Below are 14,356 nucleotides of genomic sequence, written 5' to 3'. Positions count from 1 at the left end.
TCCTTTCTTCTAACTAGTCCCATTGTTCACAGGATTTCTTTCAGAAGTGTACATTAATTGGTTATTTGCAACCATTTCAATTAGCTCTTGAGCTTCTGTAGGCGTCTTCTTCAGATGAAGAGATCCTCCAGCAGAGCTATCCAAAGACATCTTGGACAGTTCAGAGAGACCATTATAGAAAATACCTATGATGCTCCATTCAGAAAGCATATCAGAAGGACACTTTCTGATTAATTGTTTGTATCTTTCCCAAGCTTCATAGAGGGATTCTCCTTCCTTCTGTCTGAAGGTTTGGACTTCCACTCTAAGCTTACTCAATTTTTGAGGTGGAAAGAACTTTGCCAAGAAGGCATTGACTAGCTTTTCCCAAGAGTCCAGGCTTTCTTTAGGTTGTGAGTCCAACCATGTCCTAGCTCTGTCTCTTACAGCAAAAGGGAATAGCATAAGTCTGTAGACCTCAGGGTCAACCCCATTAGTCTTGACAGTGTCACAGATTTGCAAGAATTCAGCTAAAAACTGATGAGGATCTTCCAATGGAAGTCCATGGAACTTACAATTCTGTTGCATTAGAGAAACTAATTGAGGCTTAAGCTCAAAGTTGTTTGCTCCAATGGAAGGGATAGAGATGCTTCTCCCATAAAAGTTGGGAGTAGGTGCAGTAAAGTCACCCAGCACCTTCCTTGCACTGTTGGCATTGTTGTTGTTTTCGGCTGCCATTTGTTCTTCTTCTTCGAAGATTTCTGTTAGGTCCTCTACAAAGAGTTGTGCTTTGGCTTCTCTTAGCTTTCTCTTCAAGGTCCTTTCAGGTTCAGGATCAGCCTCAACAAGAATGCTTTTGTCCTTGCTTCTGCTCATAAGAAGGAGAAGGGAACAAGAAAATGTGGAATCCTCTATGTCACAGTATAGAGATTCCTTTAGGTGTCAGAAGAGAAGAAAAGTAGAAGACAGAAATAGAAAATTCGAACTTATTAAAGAAGATGGAGTTTGAATTTTGCATTAAGGGATAGTGTTAGTCCATAAATAGAAGGATGTGAGAAGAAGGGAAGTAATTTTCGAAAATTAAGTAAAAGAGTTTGAAAACATTTTTGAAAAACACTAATTGATTTTCGAAAATGAAAGTGGGAAAGAAGTAAAGTGATTTTTTTTTAAAAAGATTTTTGAAATTAGAAATCAAAGAGATTTGATTGAAAACTATTTTGAAAAAGATGTGGTTAAGAAGATATGATTAGTTTTAAAAAGGTGTGATTGAGAAGATATGATTTGAAAAACATTTTAAAAAGATTTGATTATGAAAATTAAAAACTTGGCTAACAAGAAAAGATATGATTCAAACATTAAACCTTTCTCAACAGAAAAGGCAACATATTTGAAATGTTGAATCAAATCATTAATTGATAGCAAGTATCTTTGAAAATAGAAAGAAATCAATTTTGAAAACATATGATTGAAAAGATATGATTTGAAAAAGATTTGATTTTGAAAAACTTTGAAAACTTGAAAAAAATTTGCATTGAAAACAGAATCTTCCCTCTTGTGCCATCCTGGCGTTAAATGCCCAGAATGGTGCACATTCTGGCGTTTAACACCCAAAACTATACCCTTTTGGGCGTTAAACGCCCAACCAGGTACCCTGGCTGGCGTTTAAACGCCAGTCTATCCTTCTTCACTAGGCGTTTTGAACGCCCAGCTTTTTCTGTGCAATTCCTCTGCTGTATGTTCTGAATCTTCAATTCTCTGTATTATTGACTTGAGAAGACACAAATTAAAAATATTTTTGGATTTTTTAATAACCAAAATGCAACTAAAATCAAATAACAATGCATGCAAGATACCAAACTTAGCAGTTTGTATACTACTGACACTAACAAAATGAGAATGCATATGAGACACACGAAACACTCAAGTCAATAGAATTCAAAGATCAGAGCAAGTAGATCATCAAGAATAACTTTGGAAATCACTTAGGACACATGAATGAATGCATGCAATTGACACGAAACTTAAAATGAAACACTAGACTCAAACAAGAAATATTTTTGGATTTTTTCGAAAATTAAGTGGAAAAAGAAAATAAAGGTATCAAAATTCTTAATGAGAATTCTAGGAATCATGCAATGTTAGTCTAAAGCTTTATTCTAAAGAAATGAGACATGGCTAAACAAGCTTCAGCAGGACATTGCATTCAAGAGCTAAATTGATGAAAATCAATCAGCTTTGGTGATGATAAGAACATCACCTTGAAACACTAGAATTCATTCTTAAGAACTCTGAAAAAAAAAAATACCTAATCTAAGCAACAAGATGAACCGTCAGTTGTCCATACTCGAACAATCCCCGGCAACGGCGCCAAAAACTTGGTGCACGAAATTGTGATCACTACACATTCGCACAACTAACCAGTAAGTGTACTGGGTCGTCCAAGTAATAAACCTTACGCGAGTAAGGGTCGATCCCACAGAGATTGTTGGTATGAAGCAAGCTATGGTCACCTTGTAAATCTTAGTCAGTCAAACTCGAATGGGTATGGTGATAAACGCATAAAACATAAAGATAAAGATAGAGATACTTATGTAATTCATTGGTAGGAATTTCAGATAAGCGTATGAAGATGCCTTCCCTTCCGTCTCTCTGCTTTCCTACTGTCTTTATCCAATCCTTCTTCTTCCTTTCCATGGCAAGCTTAAGCAAGGGTTTCACCGTTGTCAGTGGCTACCTCCCATCCTCTCAGTGGAAATGTTCAACGCACCCTGTCACGGCACGGCTATCCATCTGTCGGTTCTCGATCAGGCCGGAATAGAATCCAGTGATTCTTTTGCGTTTGTCACTAACGCCCCGCCCTCAGGAGTTTGAAGCACGTCACAGTCATTCAATCATTAAATCCTACTCAGAATACCACTTACAAGGTTAGACCTTCCGGATTCTCTTGAATGCCGCCATCAGTTCTAGCCTATACCACGAAGACTCTGATCTCACGGAATGGCTGGCTCGTTTGTCAGGCGAGCACTCGGTTGTCAGGCGATCAACCATGCATCGTGTATCAGAAATCCAAGGGATATTCACCCAATCGAAGGTAGAACGGAGGTGGTTGTCAGTCACACGTTCATAGGTGAGAATGATGATGAGTGTCACGGATCATCACATTCATCAAGTTGAAGAACAAGTGATATCTTAGAACAAGAACAAGCGGAATTGAATAGAAGAACAATAGTAATTGCATTAATATTCGAGGTACAGCAGAGCTCCACACCTTAATCTATGGTGTGTAGAAACTCCACCGTTGAAAATACATAAGAACAAGAGTGATCATTGGCTTCGGTCCCAGAGAGGGAACCAGAAGAACCAAGATTCCAAATACAATAGTAAAAGGTCCTACTTATAGAAAACTAGTAGCCTAAGGTTTACAGAGATGAGTAAATGACATAAAAATCCACTTCCGGGCCCACTTGGTGTGTGCTTGGGCTGAGCATTGAAGCATTTTCGTGTAGAAACTCTCCTTGGAGTTAAACGCCAGCTTTTATGCCAGTTTGGGCGTTTAACTCCCATTTTGGTGCCAGTTCCGGCGTTTAACGTTGGGATTTCTGAGGGTGACTTTGAACGCCGGTTTGGGCCATCAAATCTTGGGCAAGGTATGAACTATCATATATTGCTGGAAAGCCCAGGATGTCGACTTTCCAACGCCATTGAGAGCGCGCCAATTGGGCTTCTGTAGCTCCAGAAAATCTTCGAGTGCAGGGAGGTCAGAATCCAACAGCATCTGTAGTCCTTTTCAGTCTCTGAATCAGATTTTTGCTCAGGTCCCTATATTTCAGCCAGAAAATACCTGAAATCATAGAAAAACACACAAACTCATAGTAAAGTCCAGAAAAGTGAATTTTAACTAAAAACTAATAAAAATATACTAAAAACTAACTAGATCATACTAAAAACATACTAAAAATAATGCCAAAAAGCGTACAAATTATCCGCTCATCAGTTATTTGCAACCATTTCAATGAGCTCTTGAGCTTCTGTAGGCGTCTTCTTTAGATGAAGAGATCCTCTGGCAGAGCTATCCAAAGACATCTCGGACAGTTCAGACAGACCATCATAGAAAATACCTATGATGCTCCATTCAGAAAGCATGTCAGAGGGACACTTTCTGATTAATTGTTTGTATCTTTCCCAAGCTTCATAGAGGGATTCTCCTTCCTTCTATCTGAAGGTTTGGACTTCCACTCTAAGCTTACTCAATTTTTTAGGTGGAAAGAACTTTGCCAAGAAGGCATTGAGTAGCTTTTCCCAAGAGTTCAGGCTTTCTTTAGGTTGTGAGTCCAACAATATCCTAGCTCTGTCTCTTACAGCAAAAGGGAATAGCATAAGTCTGTAGACCTCAGGGTCAACCCCCATTGGTCTTGACAGTGTCACAGATTTGCAAGAATTCAGCTAAAAACTGATGAGGATCTTCCAATGGAAGTCCATGAAACTTGCAATTCTGTTGCATTAGAGAAACTAATCGAGGCTTAAGCTCAAAGTTGTTTTCTCCAATGACAGGGATAGAGATGCTTCTCCCATAGAAGTCGGGAGTAGGTGCAGTAAAGTCACCCAGCACCTTCCTTGCATTGTTGGCATTGTTGTTGTTTTCGGCTGCCATAGGTTCTTCTTCTTTGAAGATTTCTGTTAGGTCCTCTACAGAGAATTGTGCCTTAGCTTCTCTTAGCTTTCGCTTCAAGGTCCTTTCAGGTTCAGGATCAGCCTCAACAAGAATGCTTTTGTCTTTGCTCCCGCTCATATGAAAGAGAAGAGAACAAGAAAATATGGAATCCTCTATGTCACAGTATAAAGATTCCTTGATGTGTCAGAGGAAAAGAAAAATGGAAGGAAGAGGTAGAAAATTCGAACTTATCAAGAAAGATGGAGTTCAAATTGTGCATTAAGGAATAGTGTTAGTCCATAAATAGAAGGATGTGAGAAGAGGGGAAGAAATTTTCGAAAATAATTTAAAAAGATTTTAAAAAACATTTTGAAAAACTTCAATTGATTTTCGAAAACCAAGATTGAGAAAGAAGTAAAGTGATTTTTGAAAAAGATTTTAAAATTAGGAATTAAAAAGATTTGATTGAAAACTATTTTGAAAAAGATGTGGTTAAGAAGATATGATTGGTTTTAAAAAGATGTGATTGAGAAGATATGATTTGAAAAACATTTTAAAAAGATTTGATTTTAAAAATTAATAACTTGGCTAACAAGAAAAGATATGATTCAAACATTAAACCTTTCTCAACAGAAAAGGCAACATACTTGAAATGTTGAATCAAATCATTAATTGATAGCAAGTATTTTTGAAAATGGAAAGAAATTGATTTTGAAAAAGATTTGATTGAAAAGATTTGATTTGAAAAAAATTTGATTTGAAAACAAAATCTTCCTTCTTGTGCCATCCTGGCGTTAAACGCCCAGAATGGTGCACATTCTGGCGTTTAACGCCCAAACCACTACCCTTTTGGGTGTTAAATGCCCAGCCAGGCACCCTGGCTGGCGTTTAAACGCCAGTTTGTCTTCCTTACTGGGCATTTTGAACGCCCAGCTTTTTCTGTATAATTCCTCTGCTGTATGTTCTTAATCTTCAATTCTCTGTATTATTGACTTGAAAAGACACAAATTAAAAATATTTTTGGATTTTTAATAATAAGGAATAATCAATATGCAACTAAAATCAAATAACAATGCATGCAAGACACCAAACTTAGCAGTTTGTATACTACTGACACTAACAAAATGAGAATGCATATGAGACACATAAACACTCAAGTCAAGAGAATTTAAAAATTAGAGCAATGAAACCATCAATAACAACTTGAAGATTAATGAAGACACATGCATGAATGCAAAAAGAACAGAAACATGCAATTGACACCAAACTTAACATGAGACTCTAGACTCGAACAAGAAATATTTTTGAATTTTATGATTTTGTAATTTTTTTTGGATTTTTCGAAAATTAAGTGGAAAAAGAAAATAAAGGTATCAAAATTCTTAATGAGAATTCCAGGAATCATGCAATGTTAGTCTAAAGCTTCAGTCTAAAGAAATTAGACATGGCTAGCCAAGCTTCAGCAGGACATTGCATTCAAGAGCTAAATTGATGAAAATCAATCAGCTTTGGTGATGATAAGAACATTACCTTGAAACACTAGAATTCATTCTTAAGAACTCTGAAGAAAAATACCTAATCTAAGCAACAAGATGAACCGTCAGTTGTCCAAACTCGAACAATCCCCGGCAACGGCGCCAAAAACTTGGTGCACGAAATTGTGATCTCTTCTTTTCACAACTCAAATAATCCCCGGTGATGAATCCAAAAACTTGGTGTTCAATACCATGGCATAAACACAACTTCGCACAACTAACCAGCAAGTGTACTGGGTCGTCCAAGTAATAAACCTTACGCGAGTAAGGGTCAATCCCACAGAGATTGTTGGTATGAAGCAAGCTATGGTCACCTTGTAAATCTTAGTCAGGCAAACTCAAATGGTTATGAATGATGAATAAAACATAAAGGTAAAGATAGAAATACTTATGTAATTCATTGGTGGGAATTTCAGATAAGCGTATGAAGATGCTTGGTCCCTTCCGTCTCTCTGCTTTCCTACTGTCTTCATCCAATCCTTCTTACTCCTTTCCATGGCAAGCTGTATGTAGGGTTTCACCATTGTCAGTGGCTACCTCCCATCCTCTCAGTGAAAATGTTCAACGCACCCTGCCACGGCACGGCTATTCAACTGTCGATTTTCGATCACGTCGGAATAGAATCCAATGATTCTTTTGCGTCTGTCACTAACTCCCCACAATCGCGAGTTTGAAGCTCGTCACAGTCATTCAATCATTGAATCCTACTCAGAATACCATAGACAAGGTTTAGACCTTCCGAATTCTCTTGAATGCCACCATCAATTCTAGCTTATACCACGAAGATTCCGATTAAGGGATCCAAGAGATATCCACTCAATCTAAGGTAGAATGGAGGTGGTTGTCAGGCACACGTTCATAGGTGAGAATGATGATGAGTGTCACGGATCATCACATTCATCAAGTTGAAGAACAAGTGATATCTTAGAACAAGAATAAGCCGAATTGAATAGAAGAACAATAGTAATTGAATTAATACTCGATGTACAGCAGAGCTCCACACCTTAATCTATGGTGTGTAGAAACTCCACCGTTGAAAATACATAAGAACAAGGTCTAGGCATGGCCGTGAGGCCAGCCTCCCAATGATCTAAGATCTAAAGTGATCAAAAGATTCCAATACAATAGTAAAAGGTCCTACTTATAGAGAACTAGTAGCTTAGGGTTTACAGAGATGAGTAAATGACATAAAAATCCACTTCCGGGCCCACTTGGTGTGTGCTTGGGCTGAGCATTGAAGCATTTTCGTGTAGAGACTTCTCTTGGAGTTAAACGCCAGCTTTTGTGTCAGTTTGGGCGTTTAACTCCCACTCATGTGCCAGTTCCGGCGTTTAACGCCGGGCAGTTTTGAGCTGATTTGGAACGCCGGTTTGGGCCATCAAATCTCGGGCAAAGTATGAACAATTATACATTGCTGGAGAGCCCAGGATGTCTACTTTCCAACGCCTTCAGAGCGCGCCAATTGGGCTTTTGTAACTCCAGAAAATCCACTTCGAGTGCAGGGAGGTCAGAATCCAACAACATCTGCAGTCCTTTTTAGTCTCTGAATCAGATTTTTGCTCAGGTCCCTCAATTTCAGCCAGAAAATACCTGAAATCACAGAAAAACACACAAACTCATAGTAAAGTCCAAAAAAGTGAATTTTAACTAAAAAATAATAAAAATATACTAAAAACTAACTAGAACATACTAAAAACATACTAAAAACAATGCCAAAAAGCGTACAAATTATCCGCTCATCAGATGCTAAGAAAATGCCCCTCTGAAATGTTTTCAGAGTGGGTGCAGTTAGACATCTTCTATTATGGGCATACAGAGAAAGCTCAGATGTCTTTGGACTACTAAGCTGGTGGATTGATGTTAAGATTTTTTGGTAGTAAAGAAATTGTAAAAATATAGTCGCGTTGTGAGTATAGATTCTAAACCAACAGAAAATCCCTTCGTACAAACATTTGGTTGTCACAAGTAACAAACCCCTGATAAAATTGATAACCGAAGTATTTAAACCTCGGGTCGTCTTCTCAAGGAATTACAGGGAGGTGTTCCTATTATTGGTTATGCAAAGGTATATTTTGGGGTTTTGAAAAGGGTTGAACAAGTAATTTAATTGACAAGAAAAATAAATAAATAATTATAAAATAAACTCTTGGAAAGATATGAGAAATTGGAAGTCCTATCCTAGTTATCCTTATCAGGTGTGATAAGAATTGGGTTTTAATCCCACTTAGTTAACCTTTACTAAAGCAAAGGAAAGTCAAGTGGACTAATTAGTTTGATCCTCAAGTCCTAGTCAATCCCTGTGGGAAGACTAGCTTTAGAGCGATCTAGATCAATTAGAATCTGCCAATTTCAACCACTGCTGAGTTTGACAACTCAAGAGTTACCAATTAATCAACCAAAGCCAAAAGGGAATAAAATCTACTTGAATGAAAATAATTTGGAAAGAGTCCAAGCATCAATAACATAAATTAGAGAAAACAATCATAAGTCTGAAATACCTCAAATTATATTAATTAAAGAAAATCATAACATGAATGTCATTAAGCCAAATTGGCAACATATATAATTAAAAATAAGAGAAGTCAAAATAAAGGAATATTAAACCTGGAGCTCAGAAGAATTGTAAGTTGAAATAATAATAAATCCTAAATCCTTTAAGAGGAATCCTAATCCTAAATCCTAAGAGAGATGAGAGAACCTCTCTCTTTAAAAACTACATCTAAATTGTGAAAAATGTGAGTTATGATTGAATGATTCATTCTGCTCCACTCTCAGCCTCTAATATGTGTTTTCTGGGCCGAGAATTGGGTCAAAAACAGCCCAGAAGTCACTCCCAACGCTTTCTAGTCCGTACAGGTCGCGGCAAGGTGATGCGGAGGCGTCATCCATGCGTTTGCGTGGAATGAGATTCGCATATGCGATGCATCCGCGTGGAGTGCACGTTCGCGTCGCCTATTTGTATGGCCATGACAAACCCCATTTGTAGGGTTTATCTTGTATCAATTTTAGGGGATTTTATCACCTTTCACTCACATTTATCCATTGAAATAGCATGGTTTTGTATATTCTCCTTTAATTGTGCTTAAGAGTGAAAACATGCTTTTTAGGCCTTAAAATAGCTAAATCTAATTCACCTTGATTCCATTAGATGCCTTGATATGTTTGTTAAGTGATTTAAGGTTTAGGAGGCAAAGATTGGATCAAGGGAATGAAGAAAGAAAGCATGAAAAGTTGGAGAACTCATGAAGAAATGAAAGAACCGGAAAGCTGTCAAGCCGACCTCTTCGCACTTAAACGACCATAACTTGAGCTACAGAGGTCCAAATGATGCGGTTCCAGTTGGGTTAGAAAGCTAACATCCGGGGCTTCGAAACGATATAAGATTTGCCATAGTTGCTACACGTATGGTGGCGCGCACGCGCAAAGTACGCGCACGCGCCGTTGCTGCCATCTGGTTCACTTAATGCAACATGTGGCCAGCGATTTTAGAAGCCTTGTGGGCCCAATCCAACTCATTTCTAATGCTATTTAACCCAAGGAGTGAAGAGGGAAACACATGTTAGTTACCATTATTCATAGTTTAGTTTTAGAAGTAGTTTCTAGAGAGAGAAGCTCTCACTTCTCTCTAGAATTAGGATTAGGATTAGGATTAGTTTTTAGATCTAGGTTTTAATCTTTGCTTTCTTCTACTTCTACATCTCCATTCCTTGTTGTTAGATTCATTCTTCTTCCATTCTTTTATTGTAATTTCCTTTATGTTGTTCTTATACTTTGTTGTAGACCCACTATTGTTCCTTCCATTTTCTTTCAATTCAATAAGAGGTAATTCATAATAATTGTTCTTCTTTGCTTTTCTATTGTTGATCTCTTGCTCTTGTAGTTAGATCTCTCTTTAATTCTTGCAATTGATGTTGTTTACTTTTATTGCACTTTATGTGTTTGTTGAAATGTCTCTTTTAGTTTTAGTGTAGATTTTGTTCCTCTTGGCCTAGGTAGAGTAATTAGTGATACTTGAGTTATCTAATTCCTTTGTTGATTGACAATTGGAGAGATTGCTAATTGGTTTGGAGTGCACTAAAGCTAGTCTTTCCTTGGGAGTTGACTAGGACTTGTGGCTCAAGTCAATTCATCCACTTGACTTTCCTTTATTAGCAAGGGTTAACTAAGTGGTAGCAATGAACAATTCTCATCACAATTGAGAAGGATAACTAGGATAGAACTTCTAGTTCTCATACCTTACCAAGAGCCTTTTATAGTTGTTAGTTTATTTTCATTGCCATTTACTTTCATGTCTCTTATCCAAAACCCCAAAATAACTCAAACCAATAACAAAGCACTTTATTGTAATTCCTAGGGAGAACGACCCGAGGTTTGAATACTTCGGTTATTAATTTTAGGGGTTTGTTACTTGTGACAAACAATCTTTTTGTATGAAAGGATTATTGCTTGGTTTAGAAACTATACTTCGACGAGATTTTATTTGAGAAATTCTAAACCGTCAAAAATCCGTTCGTCAGGCCACTATGGCAAATTATAAATCAAATCGAAGCCCTTGACGTTAGCTTTCCAACGCAACTGGAATCGCGTCATTTGGATTTCTGTAGCTCAGGTTATGATCGTTTTAGTGTGAGAGGGTCAGGTTGACAGCTTTGCAGTTCCTTCAACTTCTTGTATTCCTTCCACTTTTGCATGCTTCCTTTCCATTCTCTGAGCCGTTCCTGCCCTGTAATCTCTGAAATTACTTAACACACATATCAAGGTATCGAATGGTAATAAAGGATAATTAAATTTAATATTTCTAAAGCATAGAAAACATGTTTTCACATATATCATATCATAAGGAATGAATTGTAAAACCATGCAAATAGTATGAATAAGTGTGCAAAGGCTTGATAAAAACCACTCAATTGAGCACAAGATAAACCATAAAATAGTGGTTTATCAATCTCTCCACACTTAAATATTAGCATGTCCTCATGCTAAGCTCAAGAGAAGCTATAAAGGAATGAAGAAGAATGGTAAAATGTATGAAATGCAACCTATCTATATGAATGCAAAAATGTTTCCATCTACTTGGTTAAGAGTAAGCAAGTTCTTCAAGACAAATATGAATCAATTCCACTAATTCAAATTATACAATGAAAGACAAGTAAACTTGTAAGAAGATAGCTTATGAAAGCAGGGAACATAGAATCAAGCATTAAACCCTCACTGGTAGTGTATAGCACTCTGACTTCTCTCAAGTGTATAGGGTAATTCACTCTACTCTTCTCTAGTCATGCTTTCTAAACTTTGTTCTTCATCTAGCCAATCAACAAGTATTTAATATACCAATTCAAACATCATGAGGTCTTTTCAAGGTTGTAATGGGGCCAAGGCAAGGGTGAGGATATATGTATGGCTAAGTGAGCTATAAATTGAATCCTTGATTAACATAAGCTCTCACATAAATGATGACAAGTCATCATATACCCATTTTTCAAGCTAATTTCACTTGTTTTGTTAGCATTTTTTGCACTTTCTTGCATCCTAAGTAAGTGATTTGGAGTGAAAATGCATAACTTCTCTAAATCAAGCAACCACCATGAAATTAATTATAATCCATGAGGTTTAAGCTAATTTTAATTGGATTTTAATTGATTTATAAGCCTCTTGAATTTAGTGATACTTGGAGTGGTTGTTTTGGTTTATTATAGGTGAAGAAAAGAAAAGAAAAGGAAAAGCGTGGCCTAAGAAGTGTAGCCTAAGGAAAGGAAAGCGTGGCCAAAGCAATAGGAAGCGTGCCGCATGCAAGGGGGAGGCAACATTGCCCTCCACAAGGGCACACTGCCCTCTAGGAGGGCAACATAAGAGAACCAAGAAGAGAAGGCAACTCTGCCCTGCCCACTACAAGGGCAGAGCACAAAATGTGCCTTGAGACCAAGAGGAAGAGAACCTTGCCCTGCCCTTGTGGAGGGCAGTATCGGGCTCTCCAAGGAAAGAAATCAAAGGAAAAATGCCTATGATGCATGCTACAAGGATCGAACAAGGAACCATGAGGAAGCTAGGACTTAAGGATGAGTGTCGTGCCAAGAAACCAAGGAAATTATTGTAGCGTGTGCTTCCTCCGTGTTTCGAACACGGGACAAGCAATGTGAGAACTCTGCCCTGCCCTTGGTGCGGGCAGGGCAGCATTTGGATTGGCACATGATCCTGGCGCATCACGCACGATCCTGGCGCACCAACTCTCGTCCCTGGCAGCATCTGGCGCATCAACTCTCGTCCCTGGCAGCATCTGGCAGCACCAAAATTTCCTGCCCTGCCCTCCGCGAGGGCAGGGCAGCATCCCATGCACCAAGGAAAATTTATGGCGCACCAATTTCTGAGTCTGGCGCACCAACTTTGGATTCTGGCAGCACCAACGAGCACCACGCACCATCCAGCGCGCACCAACTTTTCCTGCCCTGCCCTTGGCGCGGGCAGGGCAGCACCTTGCGCACCAAGAAGCAAATTCTGTGCACCACGCCGCACCAGACCGCACCACAACGCACCAATTTTCTGCCCTGCCCTCCACAAGGGCAGGGCAGCCTCCTGGGAGTGAATTTTCATGGGCCGAAAATTTAAATTAAAACCCCATTTTAATTCATTTCTTCACCAAATCAAAAGCCCATCCAAATCCCAAAATCCAAGAATAGAAAGTGTATAAATAGAAGCTAGTTTGATGTAATTAGGACTTTTTTTTACTTGACCTTTTCACCTTTACTTTCAATTTTACTTTTACTTTCACCTTTCTTTTGAGCTTTGAATTTCTTGTAATTGTTCTTGAGAGACTTGACCGAGCACTCAGAGGATTAAGGGAGAATTGACTGATCTCCTTCCTCATTCTTACTTGGGCAATTCTACTCTTGTGTTTCTGAGTTTTGGGTGTGAGAAATTGAGGAAATTCTGTCTCAATTCCCATTCAAATTCTCTTCAATTCTCTTTCTGCATAATTGAATCCATTTACATTTTCTTTACTGCTTTCTCTTCTAATTCTTGTCAATTGCTTTGTTAACTTGGATCTAGGAAGGCAAATAGAGATCTAGGCTCTGCTACCTAGTCTCTTGAGACCTGAGACCCAATTTTACTTTTAGTTCTTCTGTGAACTTCTGCTGCACTTTATTTCCTTTTTGTTTGAATGCTTATTGCTTCTGATTCAATTTTTGCTCTCTTAATTGTTGCAATTTACTTCTTCTTTGTTTAGATCCTGCAATCCCATTCCTCAATTCCCTTTTACATTCAAGCAATTTATCTTTCTTGCCATTTAAGTTACTGCAATTTACATTTCTTGCACTTTAAGTTTCAGTCATTTACTTTCTTGTTCTTTAAGATTCTGCAAATTTATTTTCCTGTTCTTTAATTTACTGCACTTTTCCCTTCCCCCTTTACTTTTACTGTCATTTACTTCTTGTTAAACACAAATCACTCAACCAAAACTTGATTCGCTTGACTAAATCACCCACTAAACTAAAATTGCTCAATCCTTCAATCCCTGTGGGATCGACCTCACTCATGTGAGTTATTATTACTTGATGCGACCCGGTACACTTGCCGGTGAGTTTTGTGTTGGATTGTTTTCCACACATCAAGTTTTTGGCGCCGTTGCCGGGGATTGAAATAGATTGACAATGATTAAGTAAAGTGGAGGTCTAGATTAAGCATTTTTTTTTCTTTTCTGTTATTCTAATTCCTACTAACACACTAACTGTTTGAATTTTTGCTTAAACTAACTAAACCTTCATTCTAGCTATAGATTGAAGTTTCATTGGCTTTCTGAGTTTGTGTGTTTATTGTTGTGTGTTTGTATGTCAGGTACAGGAAGATCTTCCCCTATCATCTCTGAAATTGATCAAAAGACTCTTCGGAGAATAAGAAGAGCTGAAAGAGGGAAGAACGTTGTTGGAGAAGAAGAATCTGAGGAGGAATTCCAAGAGATGGAAGGAGATACCAATCAACCAGGAGAAGGAGCCAACAATAATCAACAACAGAGAAGAGTCTTGGCTTCATACACATTTGCAAATGCTAGGCATTGTGGGAGTAGCATTTTTCCTCCCAATGTCAATGCAAACAATTTTGAACTCAAGCCACAACTCATCACTCTGGTTCAAAACAATTGTTCTTTTGGAGGAGGGCCTTTGGAGGATCCAAATCAACATCTGTCTACCTTCTTGAG

At 38.1% G+C, this 14,356-nt stretch overlaps 1 non-coding gene across 1 annotated transcript; it reads left to right on the top strand.

Moving 5' to 3' along the window:
* The first annotated feature begins 204 nt into the window (after window positions 1-204).
* Window positions 205-312, top strand: LOC112799323 (small nucleolar RNA R71). Its single transcript, XR_003200898.1, has one exon. It is a non-coding gene; the product is annotated as a small nucleolar RNA R71 (small nucleolar RNA).
* The last annotated feature ends 14,044 nt before the right edge of the window (window positions 313-14,356 follow it).

Source organism: Arachis hypogaea, chromosome 4 (genome assembly GCF_003086295.3).
Source record: "Arachis hypogaea cultivar Tifrunner chromosome 4, arahy.Tifrunner.gnm2.J5K5, whole genome shotgun sequence".
Lineage (NCBI taxonomy): Eukaryota > Viridiplantae > Streptophyta > Magnoliopsida > Fabales > Fabaceae > Arachis > Arachis hypogaea.
Note: the sequence above shows the minus strand (reverse complement) of the source record. Positions and strands in the feature narration are given on the sequence as shown.